At 44.5% G+C, this 18,887-nt stretch overlaps 1 long non-coding RNA gene across 1 annotated transcript; it reads right to left on the bottom strand.

Annotated features, from left to right (window-relative positions):
* Positions 1-1,630: 1,630 nt before the first annotated feature.
* LOC116589811 lies at positions 1,631-17,370 on the bottom strand. The gene is made up of 4 exons (XR_004285399.1): positions 17,262-17,370; positions 16,860-16,955; positions 6,499-6,601; positions 1,631-2,024 (listed from the first exon to the last, which is right to left on the bottom strand). It is a non-coding gene; the product is annotated as an uncharacterized LOC116589811 (long non-coding RNA).
* Positions 17,371-18,887: the final 1,517 nt, after the last annotated feature.

Below are 18,887 nucleotides of genomic sequence, written 5' to 3'. Positions count from 1 at the left end.
AGCGCATGTGGGTGGGTCCTCAGGACCTGCCTCCTGCAGCTACAGCAACCATCCCGCAGCTTCTCTGGGTAGGATCCCCCCACTGCATCACTCCCAAGCTGTTTCACAGTGGAGTGACTCCCTTGGAACCTTAGAGGTCAGACCAGTCCCACCAGCCTGGCACCACAGCGACTTCTGTGTCATCCATGGAGACTGAGCTGTGCCCTCCCCAGCAAGGCCAGGCTCTGAGCCAAAGCTGAGGGGAGGCCATTCCCTGGATGCTCTATCTCATTTCTAGACCGTCCACCCTTCCCACATGAGGCTAAGAACCTCTGTCTCCAGTGAGTCACTTGTCTAAGAGTTCACTCTTGGAGGTGCTAGAGAAAGATACTTAATATACCAAACAATTAAGTTTCTCTTTGAAGTTCTAGAGTCCTGTGGGCTGGCAAACTTGCTAGGTCTTCCCTCCTTTGGCCTCCAGAAGAAAAAAAAAAAAAAAAAAAAGTAACCCTTTGGCAAGGTGTAGAAAGCCATGCAGGCTCTGGCCCAGATAGCCAGAGAATTCAACAAGGGAGCCATGCCCCTGCTCACCTCACCCTGCACTCTGGGCCTGCTCTCTAGGCTCCTTTACCTAGAATGCCCTTCTCCTGGCTCTTTATCTTTAAAAATTTAGCTCAAGTCCTTCCTTCTCTGTCCACCCATGTTGCCGTGCAGAGTTTTTGCACAGCACCTTTTATAACTCAGTCCCCCCCACACATGGTAAGCCCCTCAGCCGCAGGGAGAGGGCCAGACCCCTCACTGAGTCTCCAGACACTCACGCATGGCAGGTGTCCCAGTAAATGTTTGATGAATGAATAAACAAACACATGCTATTCCCCGGGCACAGCCATAGCCATCAGGAAATGCACTGAAAACAGGTTCTGAGTTCATTTTGTGGCCAGACCAGGGAATATAGCCCAGCCCATCTGATTCTAACAAAACTTGCCCTGTGGCCTTGGACTGGTAATTTAATATCCTGTAGCCTTGATCCCAGGGTCTCTAAAGGGAGGTGATATTCATGAACCCCACAGGGAAGAGGTGGAGTCTAATTACTGTTTAAAGATCCTAAATAGCCTTTGGAAAAACAAATGTGTTTGTGTGTAGTGTGGAGGAAGGTAATGAAGTTGAGTGTGCCATTAACACGTTCTTATGCTGTGGGAGACAGGAAGATAAAGACACAGTCACTTTATTTTTTTACTCACTTTAAAGGTAGGATATCCCTATCATATAGGTGAACATGTCAAAAGAGGAGGAGGGAAAAAATGAAACATGGTTGAGTTGATTCCACGCTGCCCTTCCAGAATTTCCTCTAAGGGGACTATGAATTTTTCCCACAGGTATTTCAGTGCACACAATAAAAAAGAGAGAGAGAGAGAATAGCAACATTAGGGAGATCCAGCATAGTCAAAAGAATTTTACGTTCATTTTGGGACTCTGTTGACCCCAAGCAGGGCCGAACTTTCTAGAAGCTCATCATGCCTGTCTGGAGTAGGAAAGGCAGCGCTCAGCGGATCAGCCGAGGGAAGAACTAATAGAAACAGGACGAGTTCACAATCCCTGTCTCCTCACTCATTCTGACATCACTGATACGAATTCAATGAAGACGCATTTGTTGAATCTTATCCCCCGAGTGTCCCTGGCTATGTCAAAACAACTCAAGGATATAAAAGACTTGCCTTTCCACCACACTTTGGCCAATGTCAGGATAGCTCAAATTCCAAATTGAAAACAGAACTTTAAAAAAATTTTTTTTTTTTTTAAATTTTGACTCTGTGGGCCACATTTTCTCTGTAACAAATTAATGAATCTTTTGTCCGGGGTTGGATCACTTGGTCATAGATCATCTAAGCCATCTTTTGGGCCACATTCTCAGACCAACTGGGCAGCAGATGAGACGTGAAATACCAAATGAGCTGTTTCTAAATGTTGCGTTTTTGTTTATTTAGGATTGCCAAAGCTCTCAAGCAAGGGAGTTCTCCTTCCGGAATGCAGTTTTCTGGGTATGTCTGAAGAAGAAATATCAAGGGATAAATTGGTAACTAGTCCTGAAATAATGAAAACTAGAATTTAGTTTATTTTGCAAAAGTCAATACTTTTTATTTTCCTAGCACTGAGGTGTAAGGAGTTGGCATAGGGCTTATGAGCTGCTACTAAAGGGTGGGCTGAAGTCCACAGGCTGGTGAATCCCTCTGTCTACAGTCCTGTGACCAAGGAGACAGTGACTATAGTGGGAACTTGGATTTCCGGGGCAGTCTGAGGAAATTCACGTTTCCACATTTAAATGTCAGAACCACCTGGTGAGGTAGATGTTCTTATCCCCATTTTACAGATGAGGGAGTTGAGGCTCAAAAAAGCCACACAGCTTGCCCAAGACCAGCTCCTTAATGAGTAAGTGAGGGAGCAATCGCCACGTCTCCTGGGTCTGTCAGCTCTTCTTGGAGAATCCCAGGCCTTCAGACTGCAGGCATCTAGGTAGATTCATCCCAAGCCTTCCTTCCCTTGTTTTGGAAAGGGTGGGTCATCCCCTCTCCAGCACCCTGCACGAAGTCAAAGGGCCCTCAGCACCAGGGTGGCCGCAGGGAGTTTCTAGATGGGGGGCTGGAGGCAGTTTTCCCCCATGTGCTTTATTTATGCATTTATTTTTAAAAGATTGTATGTATTTATTTCAGAGACAGAGAGAGCACAAGCATGAGCAGTAGGGAGGTGCAGAGGGAGAAGCTGAGCAGAGAGCCCCACACAGGACCCTGGGATCCTGACCTGAGCCGAAGGCAGACACTTAACTGACCGAGTCATCTAGGCGCTGGGCCCCCCACTGCACCTCTGCTCACCCTCGTGTGCTTTAGGCTCACACTCAGGGCTCAGAGGGGACCACATGCCCCCAGAACCCAGCATGGAGCCATCCCTCCGTGTCCGAGAACTCAGTCCCCCCCAGCCCTGAGACCCTTCCATGAGTGACGAGGACACAGAGATGGATGTCCAGAGGCCTTTCCCTCACCACATTGATTTCCAGAATTTGTGCCAACACAAATGATAATGACTTTTTTTTTTTTTTTTAATGATGACCACTTTTAAGCTTTGGATGTGGGCTTGGAAAGAAGGAAAGGGGAAAGCAGAAGTTCGTGTGTAAGTGTAAGTGAGCCTCACGAAGCTCTGCCTGCAGGACAGACTAGGCAAGAACTGAGCTGGGCGTCAGGGGCCAGCACAGCCAGAGTGGAGAGAGCTTACACTGGTGGGGACAGGAGTCATCCTGGGCCTCTCCCTCAGGACCAAAGCTTCTCTTGTTCTGAGGCCTCCGATCCACTCTGTCTCTGAAACCACCAGGACCCAGTCAGTGGCTCCACATCAAACATGGCATTAAATGTTGGCATAAAAGACTAGACCCTCAAAAATGCCTCTTAGGCTGTCATGGGTAACACAGCAGAATTTCCATCGGGCTCACTGAAGTGGTTTAGAGGCCGCCACAAACCACCTGAAGTGGACAGGACGTAGTAAAGACAATGTAGGCATCACTATTGCCAGGGCCAAGTCTAAACACTACTGATTTTTTAAAAATTACTGGTATATTTTAAAGTGAACAGAACAATTATATTTAAGGGTACTCAAAGATGTACTCTTACACTGGCTCCTTCACTATAGGGCTACATGGTCTTCTGTGGTACCTGGGCACTTGGGCATAGGTTCCTTCTTCCAAAAAAATATTAAAATTGTATTTTACAAATGCATTAGTATAAAGCATGTTAATATTATACAGTAAAACATGTTCTTCCACCTAAATGTTCATTTTTTTCGCCTCTAAATTTAAAATAAATTAATTATGTCTGTGGATTTCTGAGAGTATTGTGGGCCTGGGCAGTGTATATGCTGTGTCTCATGAATGAGTATGCCTTGTTTATATACGGAGGAGGGTTTCCACCCCTACACTGACTACATGGCGAACTTTAAGAATTAGCTTTGTTTGGAGTTCCACCCCAGGGCAATTAAATCAAAGTCTCTAGGGGTGGGCCCCGGCACCCTATTTTTGACATTTTTAAAAGTTCTAAGAATATTTTCCTTGTAAGGACGTTAAGTTTCTCAATAACAAATTATCTTGTTGTTTTCTTTCTTTCTTCTTCTTTTTTTTAAGACTTTATTTGTTTGACAGAGAGAACACAAGCAGAGGGAAAAGCAGGTTTTCCGCTGAGCAGCGAGCCCAACGTGGGACTCAATCCCACGACGCTGGGATCATGACCTGAGCAGAAGGTAGATGCTTAACAGACTGAGCCACTTAGGCACCCCAACTTACTGTTTGTTTGTTTGTTTGTTTCTAAAAAAAATTGTTAAGGGACTATCCTTTGAGGCTAGAGAGAGACTGCCATTCTGTAGGTCAATTTTCCTAGTAGAGAGCCTGACTGTATTTTATGTCCATCAGACAAAATCTACTTCTCTACATCGCAGTGGGACGATGTTTTTGAAATATTAATGAAAAACTTCCCTTTCCTTTCTGCTCTCTGTAGCTGTCCCTCCCCTTTCCAAGCCCCTGTTGTTTGGCTGTTGCCTTGAGGGTGAGATGTGAGGTGGTGGGAGGCAGAGAAGAAAGGAATTCAGAGTGCTCATTTTTAAAGGCCTTTGCACTTGGGGGTCTCTAGGCCTAGACCAAAATTTGGGCAATGTGAGGCATAGCTGTGGGATTTGCTCTGGAGGAATAGAAAATACTAGAGGAGAAGAGACTAACTGGGGGCAGGGAGTGGTGGTTGAATGTGAAGAAACCACTGAAACAAAGGAGAAAAAATAGATGTGAGGACCACTGCAAGGGAATGAAGGAGTAATTTGGGAGCCGCCATGCTGGCTCCCAGACTAGGCCAGCTGCCGCTCCCTGGGCGAGGCTTCCCTCTCTCCACAGTCAGCCCTTTGTCTGGTGACCACCCAGGAGGCGATGTCCACTCGTGCCAAAGATTTTGCATAGCCCCTTCTCCTGATCCTGGATGCTCCTTTCCTACCTGATAATATTCTAGAACATTCTTTTTTTTTTTTTTAAAGATTTTATTTGTTTATTTGACAGAGATCACAAGTAGGCAGAGAGGCAGGCAGAGAGAGAGAGAGAGAGAAGGGGAAGCAGGCTCCCTGCCGAGCAGAGAGCCCCATGTGGGGCTCGATCCCAGGACCCTGAGATCATGACCTAAGCTGAAGGCAGAGGCTTTAACCCACCGAGCCACCCAGGTGCCCCTTCTAGAACATTCTTAAGCTCCAAGAAGGTGGAGGGAGTTCTGGATATCATGCTGTAATAAGATGGCCTGGCATATCTTCACAGGATGACAAAATTTTTAGAAAATACAGAAGAAGTGAAAGATAACGACCACAACATAGTTCAATTCATGTTTCACGGCCTTAAAACTTACACCTAACGCCAGAAAAAGATCTCTCCAGTCTGTGGTAAAATTCAGACATCTCAGAATTAAAAGTTCTTTAGTGGATACAGCAAAGGTTGAAAACCTTTTAGGAATGAAAATGACCTACATTTGATTATATGGAGACAGCTGAGAAGTATGATACTAAGGGACATTAAAAAAAAAAAAAACCAATAACATAATGTAACAAACTGAATTTGGCCAGAACATTCTCTGATAAGGGAGCTCTTAAGATCACACACGCCATCTATCTTAATTATATACCTGTCCAAAAGATAGAGCACAACAGGAAGAATGAAGTTTTAATGAGCTTGGAGGACTATAAAACGGTTGCTTTGTTATAAACTCTGCTTGTTATATACCAGCAGGGACAAAATATTTGTTTTCTATTTTAAATTTTGTTTTATTAAAGCCAGGATTTTGCAAGATTTGCAAGAAATGACAAAGTAGAAAGAGATTTTTCAAAGCAGGATACTTTACTGCCTCTGAAACGCAGCAGCTGGCAGTGTCCGTGTCGCTCTGTCTGAATTTCTTTCTTTGGCTGTTCTGCTTGAACGAGAGGTACTTAATAAAATGGATAGCTTTCGACACAGTGTGTTTTGGTGAAAATTTTCTGGAGATGGATGGTGATCGTCTCACATCAGTGTGATATACTTAATCCCAGTGAACTGCCCACTTGAAATGGTGTACATGGGGGATTTTATGTTTGTAGATTTCATCGCTATTTAAATAATAATAATAATAATGAGCCCCTGAGTCCAGATTGGAGGGGGAAAAATACAAAAACGTTGTGTTTGTGGTTTTGCTTATGTGCCTACATGTGTCTACTTATATTTGACAAAAGGAAGAGAGAAGAGGATTTACATTTATTTTAAAAAGAGTTTTCTGGTTACTTGTGTCTGGCTGATGAAAATACAAAACATGAGCATCAGTACATGTCTAGGATGTTGTGGAGTAGTAAAAGCATCTAGTCAATGGAGGAAATTTGCATCTGGCTCTTATTTTAGGAAATATTATAATTACATGCTAATTAACTAATGATAAGAAAAAAAATCACCACATTCCTTTTAACATTTAGCGTCTTATTCAAGCTCACCTAGTCATGATTTCTTCCAGTCTTATTCCTGCTCCTTACCATGCAAAGCACTCACAGGCAGAGAAAAAATCCACACCACCAACAAACTTGTCTTCTGAAATCTCTGAAAGATACCAGCATATTTTGAAAATGTTTCTTATGCAAATGAACTATTGGAGGGGCAGCAACAAAGCAGTATTAACATGCACGTGGTAATAAATTCTTTGTATTGGCCTGGATATTGTAACATGATCTGTTGAAAATGGGATTAATGATGATAAGAGGCGTCATTTTTTGGAAAGATATCCGTGACCTAATATTCCTATTGTTCTCCAACAACTCCACCAGTAATGGAAATGCTCACTCGGTCTCCTCTGCCTGATTCTGACACCCATTTCAATAGGTGAGGACCTGGGAAGAGGGGAGAGAGGAATTTCCATGTGCCAGGCTACACAAGGTTTGTATTTATTTATTTATTTATTTATTTATTTATTTATAAGGAATTCATCCATCCATTTGACAGAGAGAGTGAGAGAGGGAACACAAGCAGGGGGAGCGGGAGAGGGAGAAGCAGGCTGAGCAGGGAGCCTGATGCGGGGCTCAATCCCAGGACCCTAGGATCATGACATGAACCCAGGGCAGATGGCCGACCCCAACCGACTGAGCCCCCCAGGCGCCCCTATGCAGGGTTTTAAATGCATTGTCTCATTCAGTCCTCATAATAGCCCAGGCAGTATTGTTATATCCATTGTGCAGGGAGGAAACTGGCACCCAGAGATTATATGATTTGCTCAAGACTGCACAACGAGGCAGTGCCTGGGTGGCTCAGTGGGTTAAAGCCTCTGCCTTCGGCTCAGGTCATGACCCCGGGGTACTGGGATCCAGCCCCATCGGGTTCTTTGCTCAGCGGGGAGCCTGCTTCCTCCTCTCTCTGCCTGCCTCTCTGCCTACGTGTGATCTCTGTCTGTCAAATAAATAAATAAAATCTTTAAAAAAAATAACAAAACACTGCACAATTAGCATTTTAGCAGAGCTAGGATACAAACCCAGATCTGCCTAACTCCAAGGATTACGTGCTTAATCATTGTGGTGTATCACATGTCTATCGAGCCAGCTCTTTTATCCATGTTTATCTAAGAATGCATATTTTTTCATTATAGAAATAACGCAGACCTTCCAAGTCAAGATGGCACAGACTAAAACCACTCTCTTCTATTACAGATACAGAAATAAAGGAAAGATGAACACATACAACAAAAATCTTTAGCTAAAAGACTGCCCCTGGGAACTTGTGGAGAGCTAAGGTCAGATATGAGCCGGGGCACAGTCTCCCATGGCTGCTTGAGAATGGGAGCCATATTCACGCTCCTCAGAGTGGGAGCAGATTAACCTGAGAGCCTTGGGTATGAAGCCAAGACTGGAAATTATGCTTTCTGCTCAAGAATAGGGGCTAAAATAGCTTGCTTATTAGATCTAGAACTAAAAATATACCTCTTGCCCACAGCAAGAGAATGACACAGGGTACTTGCATGACTGAAAACTGTCTCACACCCAATTTCCAGAATTTAATCTCTGCCCAGAGAAGAAATGTTAGACCACTACCCTAAGATCAAATTTTAAGAATGTGCAACCAGGAAAACACCCAACAGTGAAGGAAAAACTCATTTGAAAGAAGAGTCTTCCGACAAAATGGCAAAACATATGAGTCAGTTCAGTGCTATGAACTCTGGCTCAGGTCCAGCAAATGAGGTGATTCATGCTGGCAGAAATGTAGATAACACCACGAGAGAACATATAGAGTAAGAATATATACATATTCTTAAAATCCCCAGAGAGAAAAGAAGGGATGACATTCATAAATCAAAAAGAAGCAGCTGTGAAACAAAAACGGGCAAGTATTGGGGCACCTGGGTGGCTCAGTGGGTTATAGCCTCTGCCTTCAGCTCAGGTCATGATCTCAGGGTCCTGGGATTAAGCCCCACATGGTGCTCTCTGCTCAGCAGGGAGCCTGCTTCCCTTCCTCTCTGCCTGCCTCACTGCCTACTTGTGATCTCTCTCTCTCTCTGTCAAATAAATAAATAAAATCTTAAAAAAAAAAAAAACAGGCAGGTATTGAAAAGCACTAACAAAAAAATATTGAGGGGCGCCTGGATGGCTTAGGGGGTCAAGCCTCTGCCTTCGGCTCAGGTTATGATCCCAGGGTCCTGGGATTGAGTCCCGTGTCAGGCTCTCTGCTCGGCAGGGAGCCCGACTCTGCCTACTTGTGATCTCTGTCAAATAAGCAAATAAAATCTTTAAAAAATAATAAAAAAAAATATTGAAAAGGAAAAATAATCATTTAACTAAAAATTTAAAGAGAGGGATAATTATCAGTTTGGACACAGCTAAAAAGTACAGCAAATGAATTATAAAATACAGCTGAGGCAATCACCCAGGACTCAGATTACAGAAGTAGAGATAGAAAATAATGAAAAAAAAAGGTGAGATCTCCAATTCCAGATAAGAGTTCCAGATAAGAGGGCGCCTGGGTGGCTCAGTCAGTTAACCATCTGACTTTTGATTTCAGCTCATTTCATGATCTGAGATTGAGCCCCATGTCAGCCTCCATGATTGGAAGGAAGTATGCTTGAGATTCTCTCTCCCTCTGCCCCTCCCGCAACTTGCTCTCTTGCTCTCTCTCTCTCTCTCTCTCTCAAATAAATAAATAAATAATCTATCTTTAAACAAAAAATGTTTCACAAATGAACAGGGAAAATAAGGGATATGCAAGGATAAAATGCCTAAGGATATCCCAAACTGAGGAAAGACATTAGTCCTTGGGTTTTTTGTTTTGTTTTGTTTTTAAGATTTTATTTATTTATTTGACAGAGAGAGACATAGTGAGAGAGGGAACACAATAAGGGGGAGTGGGAGAGAGAGAGAGAGAGAGAGAGAGAGAGAGAGAGAGAAGCAGGCACCCTGTTGAACAGGGTGCCTGATGCGGGGCTCAATCCCAAGACCCTGGGATCATGACCTGAGCCGAAGGTAGACACTTAACAACTGAGCCACCCAGGTGCCCTGAGTCCTCAGGTTTAAAAGGTCCCATTAATTGAGAACATCAGGGATAAAGGGGAAATGTTAAAAATTGCTAGTAAGAAAAGACTATTCATATTAACAATAGACTTTTTTGCAGCAATGACAGATACCAAAAAATAGTGGAATAATAATCATGACTAGGCTGAGGGAAAATCACAGCAAATTTCATAAATGAGAATTCTATACTCAGGCTTGTTATTCAAGAACAGAGGTGAAGGAGCGTTTGGGTGGTGCAGTTGGTGAAGCATCTGACTTTTGATTTCACCATGGGTCATGATCTCAGGGTCACGGGATCAAGCCCTGCATCAGGCTTCACACTGAGCATGGATCCTGCTTAGGATTCTCTGTCCCTCTGCCTGCTTGGACTCATGTTCTCTCCGCCCCCACCACCAAAAAAAAAAAAAAAAGAGCAATGATTAAATACATTTAATAAATCAAGACTAAGTGATTTTACTTCATACCAATCCTTGCTATGAGAAATAATGTACATTTAATGAAGAAATGGAATAACAGATGAAAAAGTAAGCAAAGAGGTGTGCCTGGGTGACTCAGTGGGTTAAAGCCTCTGCCTTCAGCTCAGGTCATGATCTCAGGGTCCTGGGATCGAGCCCTGCATCGGGCTCTCTGCTCAGCAGGGAGCCTGCTTCCCTCTCTCTCTCTCTGCCTGCCTCTCCACCTACTTGTGATCTCTGTCAAATAAACAAATAAAATCTTTAAAAAAAAAAAAAAGAGAGACAGTAAGCAAAGAAATACTAAGCAAAGGGATGCCTAGGTGGCTTAGTGTCTACCTTCAGCTCAGGTCATGATCCTGGGATCCTGGAGTTGAGTCCCACATCGGGCTCCGCACTCAGCAGAAGCCTATTTCTCCCTCCCTGACTCCCCCTGCTTGTATTCCCTCTGGCTGTGTCTCTGTCAAATAAATAAATAAAATCTTTTTTAAAAAATCAATAAATACTGAACAAGGCAACAGTAAAAACATGTTGGAAATCTACATAAATATTGACAATTCAAGTGATAAGAGCAATTTTTTAAATTAGGGCCCAGAAAAAAAGAAGCAGAGAGTTACTTTCTGACTCATTCTATGAGGCCAGCATACTCTAATACAAAACAAGATAAAGATTCCAAGAAAGGAAAATAATAGACCAATAACTCTCATGAATATGAAAAAGGTTCAACAAAGTATTAGCAAATCAATTCAGCATTGTATTAAAAAAATTAAAAGTGGGAGTTATTTCAGATATCTAAGGCTAGTTCAACATTTAAAAATCAGTCTAATTTACCACATAAGCAAGCTAAAGAAGAAAATCATAAGCATGACAACTGTTGAGGGAAAAAAAAGCATTTGATGAAATTCAATGTCCATTCATGATTAAAAACTCTGAGTGAACTGGAAATAGCAATTGTCTGAACTTGGTAAAGAATATATATAAGGGGTGCCTAGGTGGCTCAGCTCAGGTCATGGTCTCAGGGTCCTGGGATCGAGCCCCGCATTGGGCTCTCTGCTCAGCAGGGAACCTGCTTCCCTTCCTCTCTCTCTGCCTGCCTCTCTGCCTACTTGTGATCTCTGTCTGTCAAATAAATAAATAAAATCTTAAAAAAGAAAAGAATATATATAAAACTCCTACAGCTAAGATCATCATACTCAGTGAGAAACTGAATGCTTTCTCCTGGAGATCAAGAACAAGGCTAGGATGTCACTTCTCACCACTCTTAGTCAACATGATACTAGAAGTTCTGGCCAGAGCAATTGGGGAAGAAAATGAAGTAAAGACAGAGAGACTGGGAAGGAAAAAGCAACGGCCTTTGTAAATAATCCCAAAGAACTGATAACAAAACTCCCGAAAATAAGCAATTATAGCAAGGTCATAGGATGTAAGGTTAATATAGTTTAGTTAATTGCTTTCTTATAAACCAGCAACAAACAATTGGAATTGGAAATTAAAAGCCCAGTACCGTTTATACTGGCAACCCCACCCCAAAAAAGGAGCACTTACATAAAAACCTAATGAACTATCTTTAGTATCCATTTGCAGCCAACCTCAAAACCAATGAAAGGAAAAATATCTAAATAAATGAAAGATATTCTGTGTTTACAGATTAGAAGACTCAATATTGTTAAATTGCCAATTCTTCCCAACCTAGTCTAGAGATTCAATGCAATTCCAAACAAAATCCCAGCAAACTATTTTGTGTGTATAGACAAACTAATTCTAAAGTTTATGTGGAAAGGCGAAAGCCTCCCATATGATCTGGCGATCCCACTTCTAGATATATATCCAAAGGAAACGAAATCAGGATCTTAACAAAATATCTGCACTCCCACATTCACTGCAGCATTACTTACGATAGCCAAGATCTGGAAACAATTTAAGTGTCCACTGATAGATGAACGGGTAAAGAAGATGTGAGATACACACACACACACACACACACACACACACACACACACACACACACAATGGAATATTATCAGCCATAAGAAAGAAGGAAATCCTGCCACTTGTGAAAATATGGATGGAACTTGAGGACATTATGCTAAGTGAAATAAATCAGAAAGATACTGTATGGTCTCGCTTAAATGTGGAATAAAAAAAAAAAACTGAGCTAAGAGAAACAGTAGAACAGTGGTTGCTAGGGGCTGGGAAATTAGGAACTATTGGTTAGAGGGTGTAAATTTCCAGTTAGAAGATGATTAAGTTCTGGGGATCTAATGTAGAGCATTGTGATTATAAATAACAATATTGAACTATATACTTGAAAGCTGCTCAAAGTAAATCTTAAATGTCTCCCTACAAAAAAAACAAAAGGTAATTATGTAACATGGTAGGGATGATAACTAACCCTTTTGTTGTACTCATTTTGTAACATAGAAGTATATCAGATTATCACATTGTGACACCTTAAACTTACACAATGTTATATGTCAATCATATCTCAATAAACCAGGGGACAAAAAAGAATTGCCATAATCCTTCCCTCAAATCTCCTGAATGTTAGGGGTGCCTGGGTGGCTCAGTCGGTTAAGTGGCTGCCTTCCACTCAGGCCCTGATCTTAGGGTCCTGGGATGGAGCCCCATGTTGAGTTCCCTGCTCAGCAGGGCGTCTGCTTCTCCCTCTCCTTCTGCTCCTCCCCATCTCATTTTTTCTTTCTCTCAAATAAATATAAAATCTTTTTAATTTCCCAAACATTAACGTCTTATATGGGCCAAAATACAATTATAAAAACCAGGAATTAACACAGGTACAACATTACTATATAATCTACAGGTCTTACTAAACGCTCACCATTTGTCTCTCTAATCATCTAATTCCTTTCTCATCTCCAGGATCCTTCAGGATACCCCACTGCACTGCATTGTTGCTTCTTCTGCTCTACGATGGCTCCTCAGTCTTCCTTGCCTTTACACCTTCATACTGGTGTCTCAGATTCCAACCCAACACTACAGGCTCATTCTAGCCTCCCCCCTCTCTTATTTGTAACTTCTTTCTCTGCCAGTGAGAAAATTGGCTCTCAACATCTACAACATATTTACTCATTTGTTCAGCCCTACTCTCTACATAAAGTAGTTTCAGAATTGCTAACTTACTTTCCTGTGAGAAATTAACTAGGAGTACTGTCTTGAAATAGAATCTTTTTCTTTAGCCTGACAGTATCTAGTCAAATTCCTATTTCCTAAAGGTTTTGGGGTTAGTTCTTTTCTACCCCCACCTATCAGTGTGATTGTATTATTCATCTGTACTGGGTTCATTTGTAACAACCTGTGTTCTATTTGGGGAACACACATCCTGCTTAATTTTTTAAAAAAAAATTTATATACAGTGAAACTCACTCTATGTGCTTTGTAGTCTTATGAGACTTGACAAATGTCTAGAGCCGTATCTATGACCACAGTCATGAAACAAACAGTTGCATCCCTCAGCAAAAGCATTCCCTCAGCTGCCCCTTTGTAATTAGCCCCTCCCCACACAACCCCCCCCCCTTTTCTGGAAACTACCGATCTGTTTTCCATCTCTATAGTTTTGCCTTTTCAAGAAGGTCCAATGAATGGATTCACGTAATAGCTTGAAGATAGCTAGCTTTGGGGATCTGGCTTCTTTCACTTCGCAAAATATGTTCATTTTCCTCTTTGGGTCATGATCTACTGTCACAGTTATTTATTTTGCTGCTCAAATTCCCCAGACTTGGCTCTTGAGAGCCCTTTTAAGTGGGCTCCTGGGATCTTGTCACATGTCCCCACCGTGTTTCAAGGACTTCCTTACTTTCTGGCACCACAAGCTCTCCTAGCTTATTTTCTATTTTCCCTTTTTCAAGGGAAATCCCAGTCCATTTTTTTTTCCAAGAAAAAAAAAGAGAATCCACTCTAGTGGACCAGACATCCTGTCCTCCCAGAAGAGGACCTGGAGAGAAACTGACTCATTCCCCCCTGCAGTGCCCAAGAAAGAGGAAAAAGAGTTCTTGGTTTTTTATTCCTCCTCAGAAGGCTCTGAGGTGGCAGATTAGAGGAGCTAAGTAAAGATATGGGTTTTCTGTGCAAATCAGGCTGTCAGAGGGCTCATACCAATGTTGACATCACGCATCTATGGCTTCTGTGATTCTTGGCAAGATTACCAAAATGGCACAGTACATGGAAGCCTGTCCAAGGTTTTTGAATATGACGCAAAGCCTAGGATGTCCCTGTGTCATGGGATGCAGTCTGGCTACTTCTATGCCCATGCCCTTCCACTCCCCACCACTGGGAGTCACATCAGAGTAGTTACACAACTTTCTCATCAAAGTGACTAAGCTGAGGAACCCCTGGACAGCTATATAAAAACTATGTTTAGGGGCACCTGGGTGGCTCAGTGGGTTAAGCCTCTGCCTTCGGCTTAGGTCATGATCCCAGTGTCCTGGGATCGAGCCCCACATTGGGCTCTCTGCTTGGCAGGGATCATGCTTCCCCCCGCCCCCTGCCTGCCTCTCTGCTTACTTGTGATCTCTGTCTGTCAAAGAAATAAATAAAATCCTAAAAAAAAAAAAAAACTAGTTTTAGAAATATGTGATTCTCTTAAAACTCCTTGCTAAAGCAGTGTGTGTCAGCGGCAGGCTGTGGGAGTTCCCCGAGGTTGCTATGGGAACTGGTGTCCCCGAATTTTAAGTGCCCCCTCCCCATTAGCAGCTGGCTTTTAGCAGCTCTTTGGAAGGAGGGATGTTTCACTCTTCTTTGAAAGAGGAATATCTCTTCCTTTGGGTTGTGAACCATTAGCCAACGGGGTTTCACTCAGGAAAGAGATGTGCTGTGTGACTGGATTCCCTCTCAGCCGTGGCAGCCCAGAGCAGGTGAGGGGAGTCAGACCTGCTCTCAGAAGGAGACACACCAGCAGACGCTGACTTCTGCTTGACGCCAGAAGCCATGTGTAGCCTGCAGGGGGAATGCGTGCTGTGAGGCCAAGGGGGAGCTGTAGGTGGCAGGAACCGCACTGGGTGCCGCAGGGCCTACTGGGGTCCCCTCCCTGCCCAGGGGTCAGCACCACAGACCAGATTCCTGACTCCTTCCCCTTAAATCCTAGGCTGTGGATCCAATGCCTATGTTCAGGAGCCCTTGAGGTCATTAACAATCGCTACCAGTGAGTTGCATTTGTTGGCTGAATGATCCCAGCATGTTCCCATGTTCCAGATGTGACCTGGAAGCCCTCGTTCCCAGGAACCTGACTCCATTGGTCAATGCTGGTCCAGAGAAAACTTAGGTGCCTGGTATCGTCAGGCCGCCATGTAACCCCATCCTGGACCTCACAGCCACTTCTGCAGGTACCAGTCTTCCTGGATCAGTGGGTGAAGAGCATCAGGTTCGTTTAAGGGCAGCACCAGTGGCTGGGCTGAGGGTAGGCTCCAAAGGCTTGGTCCACGGGGCAAGTGGGGACCCAGGAAGGAGGTAGCTGTGTATTGTACCTCACACATGCACCAGGGCTGAAAAGTTGTGAGCAAAATATGAGGAGTCAGGGAGAAAGCGGGAAGGTGGGCTGGAGAGAGCAGCTTTCCTGGACCAGGGCCCGAGCGATCCCTGCAGGCGCTGGGTCTGTCCCTTTGGGCTCAGAGACACCGCTGAGGGAGTCTGTAAGAGTCTCACCTGTGCACTTCTGGAGGATTCTGGATGCTGAGCTGGCCGGAAGGCCCAGGGCTGAGATCCCAGGACTTTCTTTTTTATTTTATCTTATTTTATTTTATTTATTTGACAGAGAGATCACAAGTAGGCAGAGAGGCAGGCAGAGAGAGAGGAGGAAGCAGGCTCCCCACTGAGCAGAGAGCCCAATGTGGGGCTCGATCCCAGGACCCTGAGACCATGACCTGAGCCAAAGGCAGAAGCTTTAACCCACTGAGCCACCCAGGCACCACTCCCAGGACTTTCTGAAAGTGTTATTTGGTACTAAGGTAGAATCCAGGGTGAGTTAGGACAAAGCATCTTCTTGTGTGACAGTCAAGGGCCCAGGGACACTGTGGCTCTTCCGAGTCACCACTAAGTACACTTGCTTTTGTAAACAACAGGTGAAGGACAAGAGGAATTACTGCCATCTAAGGCAGTGGTTCTCTGCCACTCTGAGTGATTCTAATAGGTGGCCAAGACAGAGAACTTCCGCTCTAAGACAAACATCTCTAACTTTAAAACAACGTAAACCGTGTGAGCATCACGCGGAGGCAGGCTGCAATAATTCGGTTCAGTTCCTTACTAAATGAAAAAAAAAATCCTCTAAGTTGAATCTGCATTTGGATATATCACTACTCTCTGGGCCTGGTTAGTACTTGGATGGATATATCACTACTCTCTGAAAACAAAGGTAGAAGGATTAGGAAAACAGATGGTACCGTGAATATCTTCCTATAGTTGTGACACAGTCCTTCTAGTGATGAGAACACAGAGCTTTATTTTCTTCCCGTGGCTACGGTAGTTGTCCTCTAACACTGTACAGAGAAAGTGGACCCATGGGCGCCGGGTGGCTCAGTCAGGTAAGCATCCGCTTTCAGCTCAGGTCATGATCTCAGGGTCCTAGGACGGAACCCCACATCAGGCTCCCTGCTCAGCGGAGAACCTGCTTCTCCCACTCCCCCTGCCTGCTGCTCTGCCTACTCATGCTCTCTCTGTCAAATAAATAAATAAAATCTTTTAAAAAAAAAGAAAAGAAAAGAAAAAAAAGCTGACCCAGAAGCCACACACTGGTCGAAGGAAATGCAAGATTCAAATTCAAAGCTCTACTAAAAATATCGTCATGGGCCGGGGGGATGTCTTAGCTCTGACCCTAAGCAAAACTGTGATGTAGGAGTCCCTGCCACATACCTCATCACCGACAGTGGGCCAGGAGCTGCCCCAGAGTTTGGAGGATGAGGTGGACCCAGGCAGCCGTGTCTATCTACCATGACTCCCAAATTGAACCTGCAGACAGGGGACCCATGAAAAAAAGGAGGGCCCCAGAGAGGGTGATGAGAACAGAGTTGACAAAGGCTTCAGGCGCTCACTAACTAATGACCTTGGCATTTGAGATTGGCGGTATTAGACTTTCTGGGTGTGACCTGTTGGAAGAGAGAGACTTACCCTCTGGTGGCTACTGGGAGAGAAAAAGAAGTTAAGGGACCTATTCATGAATCAACTCAAAATCACCCAAATGTTGGAGGGCATGAAGCCTGACATCCTTACTTCAGAGACATGGAAATTGAGTCACTGGAAGGTAAGGGGACTCACCCATGGTCACACAGCCAGACGGGGCCTAGAGACACCAGACGTCAACTCCTTCATCTAGTCAGCCCTGTCCATTCTCAAAGCACTTCCTGAGCCCTGAGCATATGACATATGACACATAGGTGATGGGGGTATAGTGGACACCCTGTCACCAAGGAGGTCACTGTCCTCTCACACATCTGGATTGGTTTCCTATTGTGCTGTAACAAACCACTACACGTTGGTGGCTTAAAATAACACCAACTTACTATTTCATAATTCTGTGGTTCCACAAGTTCAATGTGGGTCTCACTGGGGCCAGAATCAGAGGGTTGCCAGGGCTGTGGTCCTTTCTGGAAGTTCCAGGGGAGAATCTGTTTCCTTCACTTTTTCAGCTTCCAGAGGCCACCCACATTCCTGGGTCACGGCCCTCCCTTCCTTCTTGTAAGCCAGTGATGCCCGGCAGGGATCCTCTCATACTGCCTTCCTCCGCCCTCCTTCTGTGCCCCTCTTCTGCTTTGAAGGACCCTGGGGATGGCCTGCTAATCTAGGGTAACTTCCCCGTCTTCAGGTCAGCTGATTAGGAACCTTAGCTCCTCTTTGCCATGTTACAACACATTCATAGGTTCTGGGGAAAAAACATCTTTGGGGAACCATTTATCCTGCCTGCCCCACTTCCCATGAGACTGTGACAACCCGGTTAGCAAAAGAAGGGCTGGAATCAGAAAGGCTCAGGAGGGCTGGACATGGTGTCAGAAGAAGAAAACTGTACCTGGGGCTTGTCGCAGGCTGGAGTGTTTGCACATAAATAGGGGACTGCGGACGGGAGGCTTGAGACAGAAAGGATCTGCACATTCCTCCCTCACCAAAGCACACACGGGGTGTGTTTCCCAGAAAGTGGAAATGGTATGCAGGGTCAGGGAGGCCCAGTTCTTTCTCAGGGCCAGAGGCGTAGTGTCTGGAATGAACTGGACGTTTAAGAGCTAACCTGTTACGAAGTCAGTCAAGAGAGAAGAAGGACAAAGCTCCCAGCCCTGCCCCCACCGTAGACCGGCTAGCTGCTCCGAGACTCTCCGCACGTCAGGTGGACTGTCAGAGAATCTGCAACCTAAAGGGACTTAAAATGAAATAGTCTCCCAGCTGGTTTCCCTGTCTTCAGCTGTCCTGTTGTGTGCCGCCCCCCACCCCCCGAGAGTGCAGCTTAAACACACACACACACACACACACACACACACACACACCCTGCTGGCTTTGCCTACCCTTCACAATAAAGGTCTACACTCGACAGAAGAGTCCCTTCACCCCGTGGGACCTGCCGTTCCCTGCCAGCAGCTCATAGTCCCGAAACACAGTCATCTTTTCATCCTCGAGGCTTCTGGAATAAACGGTCTCCCTTCTCTTTCTGGAAAACTCTAACTCACCTCTCAAAACCAACTATTACTTCCCCAGGGATTCCGGCAGGAACTGAGTGGCTGCTTCTCACCTGCTCTCACTGTCCACGGCCCCCTTTTCCTGCTGAGCTGAGCACATCAAGGTCAAGGAGCTGTCATTTTCCTCTGTTTCCCCAGGACCTACTGAGCAAGGAACCTGGCAGAGCCAGTGCTCTGGAAATGTTTGTCACGGGAAGAAGGATTATAGAAGGCTGGCACG

This window comes from Mustela erminea, chromosome 5 (assembly GCF_009829155.1).
Source record: "Mustela erminea isolate mMusErm1 chromosome 5, mMusErm1.Pri, whole genome shotgun sequence".
Taxonomy (NCBI): domain Eukaryota; kingdom Metazoa; phylum Chordata; class Mammalia; order Carnivora; family Mustelidae; genus Mustela; species Mustela erminea.
Note: the sequence above shows the minus strand (reverse complement) of the source record. Positions and strands in the feature narration are given on the sequence as shown.